Raw genomic sequence first — 12,500 nt, 5'->3', positions numbered from 1 at the left:
TATGCTTTGACCTGCATTGTACAGCTGAACAGACAGAAAAAAAGAAAATGATTCAGCTTAAATGCAAAGCGAGTCAGAAAATACACTGTGCTGTCACAAGCATGTTATAGTAGATGATAAGCATACTTTTAGGCGTTCCTCCTCTCTGGTAATGACTGTATTAAAACCCTTTTGGACCAGTAGACCAAGCAGGCAACTCACTCAGAATATAATTTGTCACAGGGTGTTCGTATTTCAGATTCAGTTATATTAATAAGGCGGTACAAGGAGTCCAGCCTTATGCATGGTGTGTAGGTGTAAAACTCACAGAAGAAAAAAAAGCGAGTCAGAAAATACACTGTGCTGTCACACGCATGTTATAGTAGATGATGAGAATACTTTTAGGCATTCCCCCTCTCTGGTAATGACTGTATTAAATCCCTTTTGGACCAGTAGACCAAGCAGGCAACTCACTCAGAATATAATTTGTCACAAGGTGTTCGTATTTCAGATTCAGTTATATTAATAAGGCGGTACAAGGAGTCCAGCCTTATGCATGGTGTGTAGGTGTAAAACTCACAGAAGAAAAAAATAAACATTGAATTTCCAGTCTACCAGTGCTGGCCAAGCAGGTCTTGTCAGGAGCCTATTCTTATATCTTTTGTTTGTTTTTATTATCTAAGTTCTTACATATATTTGAGTGCCTTGACACCTTGCAAAACTCCTTACCAAATGTTAGATATCAACATAAAAGCAGATTGCATACCTACTGTCACCAGATGTGAACTCATCAGTATATTTAAGAGCTGACTCAGTACAATAAATAGCACACTCCTGAATGAAAAAATATGAAAAAGGTATAACTTAGAAACACACATTTACCAGGGGTAGCAGCTCTAATTTATGCTGATGTATCCTTAAGTACGTGTGTCTCAGTTCTTAGTTCTCATTTGCTAAAAGTCATCTTTTTATCTTACTGTATGCCCTAGCCAAGGTGATGTTAATCCCTAATCCTACCTTCATACTTAGTCCTAAAGGAAAGTAACTCTTTTGTGTGGTACTCTCCACACCCTTGGAGCTATGAAATTGCACTCTGGCTGCAAGAATAACTCTCCAGATATGTTCCCATGCCCTGCAAGACTGCATTACGAAATTGTTCTCCCTCTACATTTTTTAAACCATTCCTTGTCACTACCAACATCCATCTGATCTGGGTAGTTTCCCCAACCTCTCCACTTCTGGACTGATTGAAAAGCAATGAAGCACAAGTCAGGAATTGGAGATTTATAACATGTACAATGTCTCCATCAAAAATGTCATAAAAACAAACAAGAGAAAAAAAAATGGTAGATGAAAGAGAGAGACAGAGAGAGAGAGAGAGAGAGAGAGAGAGAGAGACTTACTCTGCAACCAGTTTAATCTCACAAATCTAAAGTGGGGGTGAATGCCTCACCTAGCAACTATATTGACAAGACTTTCTAGCAGTGTTTAAACAAGAGAATCTACAAGCATGTTTTGGCCATAAAGAAAAAAGTCCATACAAATGCTTTGGCCAAGCATGCCATACTGTGTAATGATTTCAGAAAATGTTCTTTTTCAGTTTTGGATATAGTAAATACTGGCAGTTTTAAAGGTGATTATAAAACTATTTTAGAATGCTGGGAGACATCGTGGCAGATAAAACTTGCAAATGATCAGACACCAAGTCAAATGAGACCGTTAACATTAAATGTATTTACAAATTCAAAAACTATAATAGATTTAAGCAACATTTCGCAACTTTATGAGGTCTTTTTATTTGATGTTTAAATATTTGTTTATTTAAAGGTACTGATTGTTGAAATGTTACAGTGATGTCAGGGGGACAACATCTACTTTTTTCAATTTTCTTATTGATTAGTCAATTCACATGATTCATTTGATACCATATTTAATGTTGAGTTTATATTTTATTCTTGTTTCTGAAGAAGTTTTGTAACAGATTAAAGAAGGAAAGTGTTAATTTCAGTGTCTGGGTGCTTTCCTGATTTTAGTTCCTAGTACTGCAGTTTTTAAATTTGTTACTGTGTAAGGCAACTTCCTTGATTCTTCTGTTTGTTTGGTTGTGGGTAAACCACGGCTGGAGAGGATTCTTCACAAGACACTCGCCGGGATTCATGAAGCTTGCGCCCGGTGCAGGCATAGCGTCGTTGTTCTAACACCAAAGATGGCCGCTGAGCAATTCAGGTATGAGCCGTTCCCACGTGCACTACCTGCGTACTCTACGCCCGCACAACTCCTGAACCTTGTATGCTAATTACCCCATTTGCAGCAGTGTAGCATGCAAATGAAGGTATGTGGTGATTCAGGAAGTGGTGCAGGCATAGTGTAAGCATGCAGAAATGTAAACCATAAAAAACGGTTTACATTTTTGCAAACATAAAATCAGAGCCATGACAGCCGACCAAACACATGTATTATATTTGAGAAAACCACATGTATTATATTGTTAATATATGCCAATGGCTAAATATATAGCCATTGGCATAAAAAAATGTACAAAATAAAAAATTAACATATAATATATATAGTCGCACTGTCGCAACGTGGAAGCGCAGGGCAGCGGTGTGCAAACGGGATTGCAAAGAATATATAAAAATATAGAATAAAACTGCAATGAAACACATATGATTTCCCCATAATAGTCAATGGCAGGCATGCTGCACCATACTCATGGCGCAAGGGTTGCTAAGGGGCAATGACAGTGTTATGTGCAGTAGCTAGGAATTAGTAGGCAATGCCATGCAAATGAGAGGAGTAATAGTGAATCGCAGATTCCCCACTGGTGTAAGGATGCACCACACAGTGTAGCGTTATAACACCAAGGTGAGCCCTTGAGATAAAGATGACATCAAGAGAGGGGTGTGTCGCCATTGCTGTAAGCACATTGGAGCATTAATAAACTTGTCTGCCTCTAGCTAGGCAAAGCTGCAAGATAGGGGTGTGTCAAATTGCCCATAGCTATGCTTAGCTGAGAGTACACAAGGTAACTGAGTATGCATGTGAATGGAGATGAAAACGCGCGTAAACCCAGTAAACGGGTATGCGCAGTGTGCACTGCAGCTGAAACAGAAAGGATATAGAAAAGAAGGAAATGCTGCAGCAGTGAAATTAGAGTACAAACAACTAATTAACACCTAGGAGCCTACAGTGGGCCATTGACAGCAGCTAACAAGGCTGCAAGCAGCTACCTGCAGAACAGGGAAGGGGAGGGGCTGTACTGCAAAAAAAATCAGCAAAGTGTCAAAGCAGAACAAAGGCGAGATGCAGTATATCAGCTACAAGGCACATTTCGCCATGACTGGGTAGGGAAGGTACAAAACAAGAAAGACGGCAGGTAGATGCATGCCTGATAATGGGAGGGGATCCAGGTCTAAAAGTGAATTAAAGGGCAACAGATTAATCAAGGCAGGCAAGTAGATCTCCACAGTAAAGGCCCCACACATGCAGTACTCATTGCAAAACCCATAATTAAGACATGCAGCACCTGGAATAGCTCATTCACACCCACTTACATCAGCAGCATCCATAGCACAATACTATAAAGCGTGAAAGCACCTCATACACATTTGTGTATTCCCATACACTCTGCACCAGTGGTGTATACAGATGGGGAACTTTTATTATGTATATGTTAGGGGCTGCCATAGCTTTGATCCACCAGCATGTGTTGGAGACTGGAGGTGGTGTGGAGGATGATGCACACAACCTCCACAGGCACTAGAGGAGGAGGAGAGTGTTCAGACCTAGGATAACCTACCAGGGGCTACATGATCTGGAGATAGTAGAGCATTACAGGGTGGAAAGGGACACTCTACAGCAACTTGTGGAGCTGTGTCGGCCATGCCTCAGAGCCAGAACAAACAGAAGTGAACCCATCCCAGTGGATGTGAAGGTATGTGTAAGCCTAAAAATACCAGCTACAGGTACCTTTCAAAGACCAACTGGGGATATCATGGGTATCTCACAGGCATCAGCATCCAGGGTACTGCACCAGTTCCTGGATGCCATATTACCACATGCCAATGAGCACATATACATCCCCCGAATGCAGGAAGAGTTAGCCAGCAATATGCATCTCTTCCACCGTGTGGCAGAATACCTGGAGGTACTGGGTTCAATAGACTGCACGCACATACACTTCAAGTCACCACCCGGTGAGCAGGGTGGGCACTACATAAACTGCAAGGGATACTCCTCCAACTGCCAGGTCATGTGCAATGCCCAGACTCCCACATCTGGCATGCCTCACAGCTGTATTGGTTATTTGCCAGGGGGGGCATCCCAAATGGCTACCTAGTGGGGGATGCTGGCTATGCACTGGAACAGTGGATGATGACTCCCATCAGAAATGCACACACACCCATACAGGAACACCATAATGAGGCACAAGGACAAACTAGAATCATCATAGAGCATGTGTTTGGGATGCTGAAATCATGGTTCTGTTGCTTGGACATATCTGGTGGAGCCTTGTAGTACTCTGCAGGCACATGTGCCCACATCATCATAGTGTGTGCCATGCTACACAATATGGTCCTGTGGAAACAGCTGCAGCAGGGACAGAATGGTGAAGGCCCTCACAGCCCACCACCATTGCCAAGGGCCCCATAGGCACAGAGGTACTCAGACCATGAACACCCTGAACCAGCCCCAGTAGGCAGACGGAGACGTGCCCAGTATGCCCATGGCTTTAGCAAAACGGGAACATATAGCACACACACTGACAGTGCAGGCACCTAGGGGCTGACACCTTTCTCCACCTGCACACACAGTAAAAATGGATGGCACACGCACAAGACTACCTGTAAATTGTCATGTATAGGCAGTCTACTGTGTGCATCCAACATAGGCAGCCCTTAACTATTGCACACACAACAGCCATTGGCACAAGGTAAGTCAACACCTGAACAGTAAATTAAGCTATCAGCATATGCAGATACTGTATGTATAGATTCATAGGTAGGTACTTGGCCAACTGCCAGAGGCCATTCATAAGGCCAGCCAAAATGTGTCAGCTTTTGCCACCCCCATTGATTCATTAACCATCCCTCTGTGGAGCAGAGCCAATGGTGGAATCCTTGGAGTGCATCTACTGTTCCCCATCCACCCTTCAAGGTTTCTCTTGCAGAGTGTTAGTGAAGGGCTCTGTATAATGTAGTTAGGGATGTTGTTCCAATGTATGGGGAGTGTCTGTGACAGGAACCTGTCCCTCCAGCATCCTCCGGTTATTGTTGTGGCAAGGTCAGCTCACTACAGTGTGTGGCTCACTGTGACATGGATTCCCATAGGTGGAGCATATCCATCAAGCCTGAGTTTGACATGGCTGTGTTGGCCAGCGGAGATCATCTCTGGGTAAACAAGATGCCACTGAGTAAATCAGGAGTTTATTCAGTCCGGCTGCATAGGCCATATGTTGGAGGCCAGTATTCCCCTTGGTGAGGTACATTCGCGGACCCCCCCCCCAGCTGTTGGATGTGTCCTCTGAGGTACATCCCACATGGGTTATTATATCCTATGATGGGAATGATGAGTGATGAGTAAAGGGGCACTATAACCCCAGTATGTCTAGATGGGAATCCTGTAGTAATCAGATGGCCTACATAGAAGATTGTCCTAACTACTGTGGAGATATGATTGTCAAAGGGGAGATCACTATCTACCTTAGTCCCCAGATACCCCATTACCTCATCTGTATTAAAGTGGCTGCCGCTCATGTGTTAATGTGGATGCCAATTCCACAACAGAATGACCATGCAGTTAGTGGCACTTGGCTGGAAGCCATGTCATTGGCACCCTATGACATTCTCTGTGAGGCCCCTTGACAGATGTCCGTGTCAGGTGGACTATCAATGATGACTCCCAGTTTGCAGTCACTGCCAAACATGGTCTGCCGTAGTCCACCTGTGTTTGCCTGTACATCTGAGATGTATATGCCAAACAGTAGGGCTCCCAGGACTGAGACCTGTGGGACACCAGTCGTGACTGTTCAAGAGTTGGACCTGGAGACCTCTAGTCATACCATGTGGGTTCTGTGTGTAAGCCCGTTGGCAACCCAACCTGTGATGTATGGGTGAATGTACAGGCTGGTGTGTTTATCAATAATACCTGAGTGGAGCATGGTGGCAAAAGCCTTGGTGAGGTCCAGGTAGTATGTGTGAACCACCTCCTCCATCATCTAATGTCTTGGTGATTGTATTTAAGAGGCCAAACAGGTTCAGTAGGCATGAACTGCACTCAACCAAGCTGACCTGGGTTGGGTCATGTGTTCGAAGGTTACCAATGTCATTGTTAATGAGTGCCATGAGGATGCGAACCATGCCATTGCAGACCAGGCTAGTCAGGCTTATGGGGTGGTAGTTACCATGGTCAGTTGTGATTTCACCTTAATGGAGTGGAATAACCGTTGCCACGTGCCATTGTATGTGCATGTAGCCTGTGGAGAGGCTGAGTTAGGAATGCTTAATTAGGTGGGAGGCAGGTTGTCTTGTACAGTTTGCAAGATGCAGTCTGGGTCAACATCTGCCTCCATTGATGCTGTGTTCTGCTGTTAGAGAGGGCCATTTCCACCTGTGTGTCTCTGATGGTTGGGATACTGTACCTTTCGGGTAGTGTTGTGGGCTCTTTAGGGGGTGAAGTATGCACCGAATGTATCTGCAAGGATGTTGGTAATATCAGTAGGATCAGCATATTTTGTGCTATATTTCACTGGCACAGTGCAAATCTGTATGTCACCACATAGATCCTTGACATAGCCAAAACAAGGCTTTGTGATTATCTTTTGAATCCTTGCGTATTCTCCTGCTGATGTTAGCCTTGGATGATGTCATGAGGGACCTACGTATCATACTAATAGTGGGTCACAGATGTCTGCCCTTCGTGAGATTTTGCTGTGTGTCTGAAACACTGTCCTACTTCTGTAGTATAGCCTGTTTATTGCAGAGGTCCACCAGTCCTTGTCTAGGAGGAGTGAGTCTTGGTTTACCAGTGATGGCATGATCCATACATCCATGTAGGTGGTTATAGACTGTATTTGTAAATCTGTCTGTATCTAGAGCAGTGTTTCCCCTTAGCATTGGGGCTGTGAATCCACCCACCCCTGTCACTAGTAGTGTAAATTTAGCTGTAGGAAAGGTATACACTGTGGTATCCATGGGTGGGGGAGATGCTAGAGTGTGGAAACAGTGAATAGTTCATGGTCAGATCTAACCAGTGACTGGTTAACCTCCACTTTGGTGCACCTGTTGCCCATGTTGGTGATGACCACATCTAGTAGTTTCCACCTCAGATTAGGGAGGTTACCACCTGATATAAGGCATATGAGGTGATACATTCCAGGAAGCGCTGGGCCTGGAAGTGAGTACCGGAGTACGTTTCCCAGTTATTGGTATGGTAGTTGACATCAACCAATGCCAGGGTGTGCGTTAGGACTGTCATGTTCTCCACTGTCTCCAGGTAGGTGGAGTGGAGATCCTGGGACACGGAGGGTGATCCATAGCAGGCCACATTCCATATTGCAGTCGTGGCTGATGTTAGCTGCACATGGATGATCACAGAGGTATCATGCTGCCCCACTAACCTGGAGATGTATGTATCCCTGATGAATATGGATACAGACCCTCCATGTCTGTCAGTCCATGTTCTGTGGCTGAAATGTGTTGTATGGGTTGTAGTCTGGTAGTGCTGGTATGCTCTCAAGAACCTTAAGACAGATTTTAGTTAATGCACAGATGTTGATGTTGTCCATCCTGAAGAGTGCTGTGAGTGCATGCATGTTGTGATCACAACCCCTGTTGTTGAGTAGCATAATCCTCATTGAATCTGCTATTGTGCTGTTTATGGAGCTGGTATTCACCTTTGAGACTCTCCTAAATAAGGCACCATGGGGGCGCCAATAGCCTTGGCCTGTATTCCAAAGCGTAAGGTGACACATAGGCCGGTATGGTATCATTGCATGCATGTTCCTCATCTGTGCTCGTTTTTCATCTCCCCTATAGGTAACCTACTGGTAAGCAATAGAAAGCCTTAAACTTATACAAGCTTCCAAGATAGGCTTTTGGAGTGAGTAAGTATCAGTGTTCCGTATGTTTTTGCTGTAGTCAACTGTTTCCTGACTACATTGTGAGTTTTCACTGTATATTGTGATCTGAATGTCTGTTTATTCACATATTATGGCTGTGATGGCCTGCACATTAGAGGATCACAGATAGCCTACTACCTATCTACCCAAGGCCATTTAGAAGAAGAGCAACAGTGTTGACCTTCCCCGCACCATTGATGAAGTAACTGAGCCTCTGTCAAGCATAGCCAATGAAGCAATTCCAGGCAGAGTTGCTGGAAGATGTTGAAGACTGGGGTTGTGGAGGGTGATGGGGCACTTAGTGATCTAAAGAAGGCATGTTAATGTGGCAATTCAACACCATTCAATTCCCCCAACAGGTCTTGCAGCTATCAAACTGGACAGGTCACCCAGACCCTGGCTGTATGGTTTTGGGACACATGATCCCAGGGGTGTATAGTCTGTTACCCATTCACAAAACAAGGATTCCCTTGAAGTGTGTCAGTGAGGGGCTATGCCTAATGTAGTTAGGAATGTAATGTATTGTCTCACAGTACATTTGTTATATGTTGTTATTTCAATAGTACGTGAAGTTCAGTGAGTTTGGGGGCTCCCGCCCTTTGCTTAGCCAAGCTTACACATAGAAATCATCTAAATAGGAAATAGGTGGAAGCAACGTTAATGTCAACAGTGTAATGTTTACAGCATTTGCATAGTATCTGTGCATTTGAGGTTACAATCCCGATAATGGCAGGGATGTTTATCATGTGCAAAAGTATACCTTAACCACAGCTTGCATATATAGGTAGTAATCGTCTGTATAATAAACATTTAAATCACCCATATAAACCCATGTGTGCAGGGGAGTACAGTCAACAGAGAATGTAATGTTATGTCAGCACATAGTGAGATGTTACGTCACTGACATTTATATATCCGGAGTAGTTAGTGGATGTGGCCATGTTTGCGCACACAGGTTATACATTACAAAGTTTACTTAACTGTGTTTAACCGCTGCTATAATGTCACAAAAACACTTTTAAACATGCTTACAACTGCTTAAATGAGCCTTATTCTACAGTAAAAAAACATTTGTAAAGCATTGCAGGTGTCGAACCCTGGATCATGCACACTATAGTCATGGGACATACCACTAAGCCATCCAAGGTGTACACATGTTTCATGGTCTTGACACTATACCTTATACCATATGCATTTCACTGTAATGATCACAAATGGGACAGTGACTTTGTGTACATATGTACAGTAAATTGTAATGTACTGTAGTTTGTGAACCAACACATTCCAGTCTACAGATGTATTACTGTTACAAACTAATACGAAATATGTATATATATATATATATATATATATATATATATATATATATATATATATATATAATAGCCGTATACATAAACATCTATGAACACACTTCGTGACACAGAAGCACTCCAAAGGAGTTGAAGTGTACACAAAACACATGCAGCCTGGTATTATAACAATTAATATTAACCTAATTCACCATAGAAGGGGTGGTTGTTGTGTATGTGAAGATTGGGGTGGGGGAGGAATGATGGGTAATGCAATCATGCATCAAGGAGGGCCTGGTCGGATGTCCAATAAGTGAACCGGAGGGGCATACATGGAGTAAGGGGACAGTATAAAAAGGACACAAAGCAAGAACCTTACTCATTCATAATACACCCTGTCATGTCATATTGCAACACCTACTTTCACAAACATATGAACATTAACATGTATCAGACATATGTATACCAACTGACTGTCACATTTGTTTTCAGTAGTGAAGAATGTCTGTAGTACAATGTATATTCTAAACACCATAACATTCGTACATATCTCAGATGCCTTAGTGGTAAAGTCAGTGACTGTGGTGTTCATGTTCCCGGGTTCAAGACCTGCAAGAGCTGTTAGTTTATTTTGAGGGCCAGAATAAGGGCTTTTGAATGAAGGTGGATTAAAGCACTCTTAAGCAGTTATAAGCGGGTTTCCACATGTTTGTGCGACAGTAAGTGGTGCTGAACACGGTAAACGGAAAAGCGCTTCACACGTTTGACCTTTGCTTAATGTCGCGCAAACCACGGGCAAACCTGCTCACAACCACGTAAATGTGTGATATTCACACTTTCTCTACCAGTGCCTACTCTGAGAGGTAAAATAATAACACTTCCCACGAGTAGAACCCACAACCATGTGAGCCTAACACTAATCTACCTGGGATGTACATATACTATGCTATGGGCAATTTGACACACCCCTATCCTGCAGCTTTGCCTAGCTAAGGGCAGACAAGTTTAGCAATGCTCCAGTTGTGTATGCAGACAGGTTAAAACACAAAAGGGAGGAATGTGTTGAAACAGGACAACCTGCCATGTAATATATATATATATATATATATATATATATATATATATATATATATATATATATATATATATATATATATATATATATATATATAGAGAGAGAGAGACATAGAGACATGTCGATATATACAGGTCTAAATATATATGTAGATATATAGACAGGTTAAGACATCTACACATCTATGTCGGCACAGATAAATGTATGCAATAATGTACATATCTATATACATATACATATACACACACACACATATATATATATATATATATATATATATATATATATATATATATATATATATATATATATATATATACACACACACACACACACACACACATATATATATATATATATATATATATATATACACACACACACACACATATATATATATATATATATATATATACATATATATATATATATATATATATATATCTATATATATATATATATATATACACACACACACACACACACACACACACACACACATATATATATATATATATATATATATATACACACACACACACACATATATATATATATATATATATATATATATACATATATATATATATATATATATATATACACACACACACACACACACACACACACACACACACACACACACACACACATATATATATATATATATATGTGTGTGTGTGTGTGTGTACAGACACACACATACACATACACACACTCACACACATATACATATATATATATATATATATATATATATATATATATATATATATATATACACATATAAACATGTCTTTAGACAGCATCCGAAGTGGTCATATCTGAGTATAATATGAACCATAGCAATCACACATCCCCCCCCCCAAACAATATGAACATAACATATGAAGAGTATATGCCAATACACTATTACAAATATGTACTATGGACACAGTCACCAACACAACTGTAATGACTGCAAATATCCATGACAGAATTACACAGATAGCTTTCATTTTGCAAATCTTTATTACATTCCGATGTATTACCAAAAGGATTCAAGGACTGACAGTGCCTGCATGCTATACAGGAGGCATTTAATAGTGCCTTAATGAATTAGCCTGCAATTACCATAGTATTAGTCCACTAAGGGATAGGTGTTCACATAGGGAAAGAAAACCCACACACATATAGACATTGTATGAAAGGGGTTCCTACACACCTGCATGGGCCATGCACACCCACCAACATCTACCCCACAACCAAAATAATTACTTCAGTACATACTGTCATACCATAACCAATTATGCAACTACTGTACAACATCTGCTGAGACCTTAACATACCTGGACACAGACACAGTATTATGGCCCTATGTGAAATAGTTGCCATTATACAATTGAACAGCTGCTGATGTAACAGGGTTTGTATGAACTAATCCCATTTCAGAGGGTTGAAAGGTTCATACACCAGGAAGTTTTACCGAGTACTGATTATTAGCACAATATGATACACAGTAACAACAAACTAAATATGTCTGGTAAGCACACTGTAAACCCCATAGCATTATATGCATAGCTATGCAGCCTTGAGCTGGTCAAACAACCTGGCCAGACGGAAAGATATGCAGAAGTATTAGGTACAGACAAACCCTGCACAAGTAGCAATGTTCAGAAATATGACAGCAGTACTCACATTTAGACCAACTCCTCTAGGCATTACACACAATATATTACTGTTCGTCTCCATACAGCTGTTGCAATAAATTCCAAAAAAAACTTCCACGCTGTCTTCCTCACAAGTAAGGCAAAGGGACAATGCCCAAGTGGAGTACTCGATTATTCTCCACTGTAGCCATGGTATTGGCTAAGGCAGTAGCAGCGCAGCTGGTGTGCATGTAATTAGCTACTTAGGAACACCAATTGATCCTCAGGATAGCACATGTTACTGATCTGTAACTATAAAAGGTTGCCTTGTCACACATTCAGACCATCTGTATCTACCTGTAGAACAGTACAAAACACTGAAAGATTAACCAAAAATGAGTATTACA

The 12,500-nt window shown here is 41.5% G+C and overlaps 1 protein-coding gene across 1 annotated transcript in view; it reads left to right on the top strand.

Annotated features, from left to right (window-relative positions):
- LOC122814309 (heat-stable enterotoxin receptor-like) overlaps positions 1-12,500 on the top strand; it is a 900,709-nt gene that overhangs the window by 831,751 nt on the left and 56,458 nt on the right. The window lies entirely within an intron of this gene.

Source organism: Protopterus annectens, chromosome 1.part1 (assembly GCF_019279795.1).
Source record: "Protopterus annectens isolate FY-2018-M chromosome 1.part1, PAN1.0, whole genome shotgun sequence".
NCBI lineage: Eukaryota > Metazoa > Chordata > Ceratodontiformes > Protopteridae > Protopterus > Protopterus annectens.
This window is presented reverse-complemented; position numbering and strand designations above follow the sequence as displayed.